The sequence below is a fragment of the Tupaia chinensis genome, unplaced genomic scaffold, assembly GCF_000334495.1.
Source record: "Tupaia chinensis unplaced genomic scaffold, TupChi_1.0 Scaffold147055_1, whole genome shotgun sequence".
Taxonomy (NCBI): domain Eukaryota; kingdom Metazoa; phylum Chordata; class Mammalia; order Scandentia; family Tupaiidae; genus Tupaia; species Tupaia belangeri.
The window spans coordinates 84,145-92,689 of NW_006206905.1; positions in this window are offsets into that span (position 1 = coordinate 84,145).

The following is an 8,545-nucleotide window of genomic DNA, read 5'->3' on the forward strand; positions in this document are numbered from 1 at the left end:
AAGTTCCCTGAAAGTGCTTGTGTGCCCAATAAAGCCACCATGTTCCCCAAGCCCTCCCCGCATGTGTATAATCCCCTTAGTTCTCACAGCTGGTAAATCTAGAGTCAAATCATGGGGAATCTTAGAGATAGGGACTCTTTATGTGAGGTACAGAACCTCCTCTGTACATGGAAAGACTAGGTATTTGGAGTTTCTTTCTAAGTCTAAGGAACAGGGCCAAGGTAGTGTCTGTGCATGAATGTACCTGGGATTTTCCCATCCTTTCACTGTGAATGTTGTGTTTCTCAGTCTCTCACCTGAGTATCTGACATTTCCCTAGAAGAATTGATCCTTGAATGTCTTTATTTGTTGCATTTGTAGGTGGAGGGAGTCAGGAGTCTTTGAATCCGCCATGTTGCTGATGTCACTTGACAGTTTTTTTGTCTATTTTTCTTTTTAAGCACTTTGAATGCCTCATTCCATTCCTTTCTGTTCTTCAAGGTTTCAACTCAAAATCCACTGACCAATTTTTTTCCTTTTTTCTTTTTTTTTTTTTTTTTTTTTTTTTTTTTTTTTTTTTTTTTTTTTTTTTTTTTTTTTTGCAAAGGGTGTTCTGTTGTATTTCTCTTGTTCCTTTAAAAATTTTCTCTTTGTTTTATACTTTAATTATTTGTTAGTGTGGATTTCTCTGAATTAGTAACTATTGAGATTCTCTGATCTCTATGCTCATTTCCTTTTCCAGATTTGGAAATTTTTCAGCCATTAGTTCCTTGAATAATTGTTCTAGCCATTCTCTCTCTTCTTATCTTAGGACTTCCATATATACATAAATTTGTCCACCTGATAGTATAAGTGACTTAAAATCTTGTCACTTTTAATTTTCTTCTTTTTTTTAATCTTTTTGTTTTGTTTTTAGCAGTTTCTTTTTTTTTTCTTTGCTATAGGGCGCATGTGCTCACCCGAAAGACAGAGACAGAGAGACAGAAGCGAGAAATCACCCTCCCTGGGGGGGATGGCCATGCCACAATCACTTCCCCCCTATTCTCCTCTTGGGATTTTGGGCACACATGCACACATGCCCAGTGTGTTTGTTTGTTTGTTTGTTTTTTTCCTTGGAAAGAGGATTTTGCTATAGGGTGAGTACACTCGCCAGAAAGATAGACAGAGACAGACAGAAAGCAAGAAAGCACCCCCCAGGGAGATGGCCATGCCACAATCCCTTCTCCTCCATTCTCCTCTCATGATCTTGGGTACACATACACACACATATGCCCAGTGTGAGTTTCAGCCACTGGGTCTGGGACTCGAACCATGGTTGACTACATGGGAGTCCAGCAACATAACCATTCCGCCAACTGCTGGTCCCAAACCAGCATGAGATTTAAGCCTCTGGATCAGGGACTGGTACCAGGATCAGCCATCTGGGAGTCCAGTGCCTTAGCCACTACACCACCTGCTGGCTTTCAAAATTTAAATTTTATTTATTCTTTTGTACATTTGTTTCCCTTGGGAAAAATGGTAAACACATAAATATGTTTCTCATTTAATACCCACCATCCAAGTTAGCAATTACCAAATCTTTTTATTTATGTCAGAAGGCACATGTACATGAGAGAGAGAGAGAGAGAGAGAGAGAGAGAGGAGAGAGAGAAAGCACTCCTCAATGGTATATAGTTATACTATAATCATTTATCCCTTTCCTTCTATTTTTACATCCCATCAGGATCTTGATCAGATTTGCACCCTGGCATGTTTTTCAAGCCACCAGTTCTGGGACTTGCACCTTGATTGGCCATATAGGACTTGGCTTCTGTGCAGTATCTAATCACATGACCATGGGCCAGCACTCTTTTGCATTTTTATTGGAAAAATTCTTATTTCAACAAAGTGCAATAAATTATAAATGTTTTAGAAGAATTTTACATCTCAAGGAAAAGTTAGGTGTTAATATTGCTTGCTTCTGAAATTTTTATGTGAGTGGTCTGCAACGCAATTAACCTCCGGTATTACCAAATAATATTTTTAAGAATTTTAACACACTTTATTACCATTATTATTTATAAAGTTGTTTCTTCTACACTACTGTGTTAGAAGTTGTTTTTTTCTCAGCACCCAGTATTTCTGTCGTAATGTTTTCTCGTTTCCCACTTTGACTCTCGACATTGCTTCCAAGAATGTCACTTTAATATCTACTGCTCAGACTGACATGTCATTTTACTCCTTTGCAGCCAATATCTTTTGCTGTAGTTAAGAAATCTAATTTGGGGGAGCACAATTTTTTTTTCACATACCGCATGACTGTGTGTATGTGTGTGTGTGTATTTATAAAAGAGACTGTATACATACATTTTTCCATTTTGCTGTAGAACATGTACTCACCAGACAGAGATGGGGTGGGCCAGTGAGTGTGAAATCACCCCACCCTCCGGGTTTTGCCCACACACTGCAATCCCTTCTCCATTCTTCGCTTGGACTCTGGGCACACATGCAATGGTACAGTTCTCAAGCCTGTGGGGTCCAAGCCTCAGACTTTACAGGTCATGTGGGATCCATCTGTCTTAATCTCCATATTATCTGCTGTGCCCCAAGTAAATTTTTAGATGACATTAATGTAATATTTCTAAGTACAATAGTCTCCTTTTGTACTGATATTTATCAGTCTTTTTGGGGGATAATCTTTTTGTATTTTACTTTTTAAGGGTAATGGTAATTGGAAACATACTGCTTTAATATAATTGTCAGGCTTGGTATGAATAAGTATTCAGATAGAATTTGGAAGAGATGGGTGCCTTTAAATTTCTTTCCTCTACAGTTTTCTTAGTTCCTTGTCTGGTTTTAGTAAGTGTTGGAATTTTATGGGGAAAAAAAGAAAAGAGAGTGAACCAAGTCAAGACCACAGAATGATAGTTTATCCTCGAGTCAGGCCTATTCCACTTCCACTCACTTTTTCATTTTCTATCTTAATTCCTTTTACACCAAGGTGTTGGGGTGTTATATAGCAGGTCTCACGTGACTGGTGGATGGTGTTAGTAACATGTGGTTCACATTCTCAGAAATATAAATCCATTTGTGCAATAGATTAAGTCGTGAATATATTTTGAATATTTATTCTTCGTATTTTCTGATATATTGCCTTGCTTATCAAGGAATGGGATCTTTGTTGCATTATTCAAATAAGCATGCACAGAAGAAGGGCTGGTCTGGAGGATGTATTTCACACTGGACCTAGTCATTATTTCCTCTTTTGGTATCTTTGTTTTTAAATCTTACCTTCCTCATGCCAATCAATGTTTTAACATAATATAATCTGACCTTTCCAACTAAACTTGCCATCTTCATTTATTATTGAGTTCATTCTCCTTTGAATTGCCTGCATTTTCTTCTGGTTATGTTCATTGATGATACATCTTTATTGTAAATATAAGTATGCTAATATTATACCTAAGAAATTTGCTATTCTATAGTTTTCTAATGTGTAAGTTTGCTCCAAGAAAGGTTCAGATAATTTGATTTGGAATCCTACATTTTGCAATTTAATACTTCATTATTCCATTGATTAAAATAATTTATTTGAACTGCAGAGTACTACAATGTCCCTTCATTTTGAATTTATTGTTGTTGTTGTTGTTTTTCAGATGAGAGTGAACAGGAAGAAGGCAAGTTGCAGTGATGTATTTACCTTCTATTTCTTATATATGTTTGTCTTCAGTTCACAATAATCATCTTTCTCATCTCTGACGTGGACACAAGGGCATACAGTTCTTGTGTCATTGTCAGAGCTTTCAAACTGAAGTCTCCCATGTTTATTTGTTATTCTGTTCCCCATTATTAGCTCCTTCGTTGATCGTACAGTTGCAGTCAAGGAGTACTGATTCCTTATGCTATCTAAAACTTGACGATTGACTATGTACCCATGATGTATGTTGGTGTATTTAAAGTTTCTGAAGTGTAAGAGCTCTACAAGAAGGCTCAGGTTGGTTGATCTAAGACCAACTTCTCTGACATATTTTTCCTTCAATACCTTCTTTGTCATGATTTACTTAACATATTCCTTATTCCCGTGTCATTTAGTACAAAAAGTGAAATATACTAGGTACTAATTGCTCGACAAAATTATCTTAAGCAGAGTGCTTCAGAACCCTAACCTAGTGTTTCCTATATGTACAGTGGTTAGTTTCCATAATTTAGAGTTTATGGACACTTGATAAAACAAATTATAGAATTTACTATAAATATATTGTGGCAGCCAATGCATTTAGGTCAATAAAAATGTATTGACCTAACGAAGGGCAATAATGGCTCAAATGATGTCAAAGTTTCAAAAACATTTTCAGAAGTTACTCACCTGAACCAGTATTCCTGAAATCTTTCTTTGCTCATTAGATTTATTCCATTACACTCATTTTAATGTGTAGTAGAAAATGGTTGAATGAAAGTAAATTCCTAGGGGCTATTTGTGTGTGAGTTTTTGTCAGCATGTGTTTATCTGCTTCTTGATGGTTTCAATATGAATTCCTAAATCATATGAAATTACATTTTCTTTCTTATGATATTAACAATCTTTCCTAATTTTTTTTTTTCAGAAGAACCTCCGGAACGCATTAGTAAGTTTTCTGATAATTTAATATCGCCCAACTTGTTTAAAATGACTGCTTTCTTGCTGTCTTTCATTTCCCTGAAATTTTATATATGCTGTCCTTTGGTTCTGGATTCTTGAAAGTACAATATTTTATTTTTAGCATATGTATTAGTTCTAATTGCTTCTGTTTTCATGCCCTCCATTCTTTACCATCCTTAATATTTTCATTTGTTCATCTCATGTCAATTCTTTCCTGTGAGTTTTGGCTTCTCAGTCTTTTAAGTGCTTCCTACAGCTTCAGAAATAAACTGATGAGATGAAGGACATTAGGCTGACAGACATAGCCTACATATAATCATAGTAAATTATCAAACGTAAAGTTTCTATTAAATATTTCATGTTGGCTTTTCTACGAGCATACATTTGATACATCTCAAAGCTTTAAGAGATTAGAGAAGACTCAACCTTGCTGAAAAGGTCCCCCAGACATTTTCCTTTCTAATAATGTGTATTATTATTATTATTGGTAGAAGTTTTTGCCTTATGTCACATGTGCTTACCAAAAAGAGAGAGAGACATAGACAGTGAGAGTGAACATGAGAAATCATCTTCCAGGGGTATGGACCTGCCACAATCCTTTCTCCTCCATTTTCCTCCTGGGATCTTGGGCATGCAGGCATACACACTTGGAGTGAGTTTCTAGACACCTGGTCAGACTCAAACCACTGTGGCCATGTGGAAATTCAGTGACATAACTAATACAGCATATGCTGGCCCTGAGAATGTGTAAATTTTTATATTGTTGATTGACAAGAATGAATTTTTAGTTTTTTATTCCCTGTCCTGGAACATGTTAGTCAACTGTACATAGGTTAGTGACCTTAACTTATCTGATCACATATGTTTATTTAAATAATTACCATTTCTACAAATTATAATGCATTTTAAGTATTTTAGGAGGCTTTAATCATTAAAGGAAAGTTTAGTGATTCAACAGATCTCAGTTCTGCATTTTTTTCTAATGTGAAAGGCCTGAGAAGCCAGTACTTGAAAATATTTTGAAAAGATGTTTTTAAAATGTCACTAAGATAATCATTGACATTTTGTACTGCCTCCATTCTACTGATAGTTTCAATAATGTTTTGTTTTCAATGGGAATAGGATTTGAAATGTTACTTCAAAGTATTTAGCAGGTTTCAGATAACTGCTGCTGTAGAGAGTTTTAGACAGATGGGCACCTTCCCCTTTTGCTTCCTCTTCCTTTCATTATGACCTCTGTCCATGAGGAGTGATGGTTTTCATTTTACTGTGGAAAAGAGAGGGAGTCAATACATAGGCACAGTAGATCTTGCTTATTGCAGAGGAAGTTCTGTTTGACCTCTTCCCACGGTTTTATTTTGAATTCAATTTCCATTTTAATATGGGTTGTACGGAATTAAGCTGTATCTCTCATTGGTGAGGTGAAGTGGAATGTTATGTATCCAACTTTCAGCACGTGGGTCACTACACCATAGAGAAAACTGCGCAAGTGTTTAAACTTTTATGCTCCTCCCTTCCTTACTTTGTGCCCGCCTTTCGAATGACTTGGTTCTTTATTTTTTGTATTGTATTGATAACAATTTTGAAGAGGAAAAATCCAAGTCCTTCTAATGTGTTTTAATGCACTAGTAATTAGCGTTTCAACTATTTTTTGTACCTTTATCTTCAACTTTCAATAATCATCTTCAACTCCCACATACAATACTTAAAGTGAATTTACATATGTATTCTACAGAAAGCTTAGAACCTCAATATGTATTAAAACCCACCAAGATAATTCTTTGATTTGTCCAGTCATTTCAATTCACATGTACAGATCTTGTCCATCACAGAAATTTTGCTAACCTTGTACTTTCAGACTTTTGCATGTTTGAAGTTTTTGATGTGTACACTTAGACCAAAATATACTCTGGTCATTTGTTTTATAATCCATTTTACAGTTATTCTATACTTCTTTTCCTTAACAATCATGTGATTTGTTTAAAAGACTTTTACTAAGCACAATGAAAATATAAACTAAATTAAACTCTATTAAAAATTTCTTTTATTTTTTCCGATTTTGTCACCTGTTTTCCCTAGAGAGAGAATAACTTAGTAGTCCTCTTTATTTCAGTGTTTGAGACTCCTTTCTACTTCATAGCTATGGCAAAAAGAAAAATTAATTATAAATACTCAGTGTCAACCAAATAACTTATTAAAACTAACCAATAAAGTAACAACGCCTACATTTATGAATGCAGTGAAAATGCACCAGAGCTACCATGTGTAAAATGTTTCCATGAGTAAATAATAATTCGTTTTTCTATTTTTGTTTTTGAGCAATGATCTTTGGAGACCGGACACTCTCAGCCACCGTTGTTTTTGCATGCACAGAGATGCACCAATAACTGTATATTTCTCTATGTTAAACTGCATCATGTTAGATATAACAATACTTTTTCATTTGAAGTACGTTTGACTTTGCTTAGTGTTTGCTTCCGCAACACTGACATTGATCTTTCCGTTTTGTTTTCTAGGATTCGAAGACACATCTGGTAAATTTTTTCTGAGAATGTTTACTCTGATAACCCTTCATATGACTCTTTTTAGCATCTTTATCCTCCCCTCCCTGTTACTCTACATGCCTTCTGTTAGCTCCCCTCTTTCCAGGTCGTCTCCACTTACCCTTTCTACTTCATAGCTATGGCAAAAAGAAAAATTAATTATAAATACTCAGTGTCAACCAAATAACTTATTAAAACTAACCAATAAAGTAACAACGCCTACATTTATGAATGCAGTGAAAATGCACCAGAGCTACCATGTGTAAAATGTTTCCATGAGTAAATAATAATTCGTTTTTCTATTTTTGTTTTTGAGCAATGATCTTTGGAGACCGGACACTCTCAGCCACCGTTGTTTTTGCATGCACAGAGATGCACCAATAACTGTATATTTCTCTATGTTAAACTGCATCATGTTAGATATAACAATACTTTTTCATTTGAAGTACGTTTGACTTTGCTTAGTGTTTGCTTCCGCAACACTGACATTGATCTTTCCGTTTTGTTTTCTAGGATTCGAAGACACATCTGGTAAATTTTTTCTGAGAATGTTTACTCTGATAACCCTTCATATGACTCTTTTTAGCATCTTTATCCTCCCCTCCCTGTTACTCTACATGCCTTCTGTTAGCTCCCCTCTTTCCAGGTCGTCTCCACTTACCTGGCCAGTTTATAAGTATGGACTTCTTCCACAATAAATTCTTTCCTTCATTTATTGAAACTGAACATTTGGTTCCATAGAAATAGATGGTATAATGAGAGTTTTCTGGGCCAAGAGTAATTAGAGAAAGAAAACTGAAAAGTCTTTTTCTTTTTTTTTTTAAGTTACAAAATTTGAGCTGGATAAAGAAATAAACTTAATACATTTATTTTACAATGAATAAGTTTAATACACTTATTATACTACGTTGTATGCTTCAAAATTGCTGATAGAGTGATTATAAGGCCAGCTTGTCACAAAAACAATGACAATGTGAAGAACTGCATTGTTGATTAGCTAGACTTAGTCATTGCCACCATCTATATATATTTTAAGACATCTTGATGTACAACATAAATACATATAACTTTATCTCTCCTTAAAATTAAATTGGACCCAGTTGTGGTGTAGTGCTTAAGGCTCTGGATTCCACTTTACCAACCATGGTTTGAGTCCCAGATCCAGCCTCTTGAAAATCACATCAGACCAGTTTTCGTGTTTCCCAAGATTTCTAGAAGAGACTGGAGGAGATGGGGTTTACCAAAATCATGATACATTTTATCAGATGAGGAAGAATAAATGGACAGGCTAATGCTTTTCATTTCATACATGTATCTTTGTATAGGCACACACACACACACACACACACACACACACACTTATTTATGAACATGTCCACTAGTTAGTATCTCTATTACATAGTTC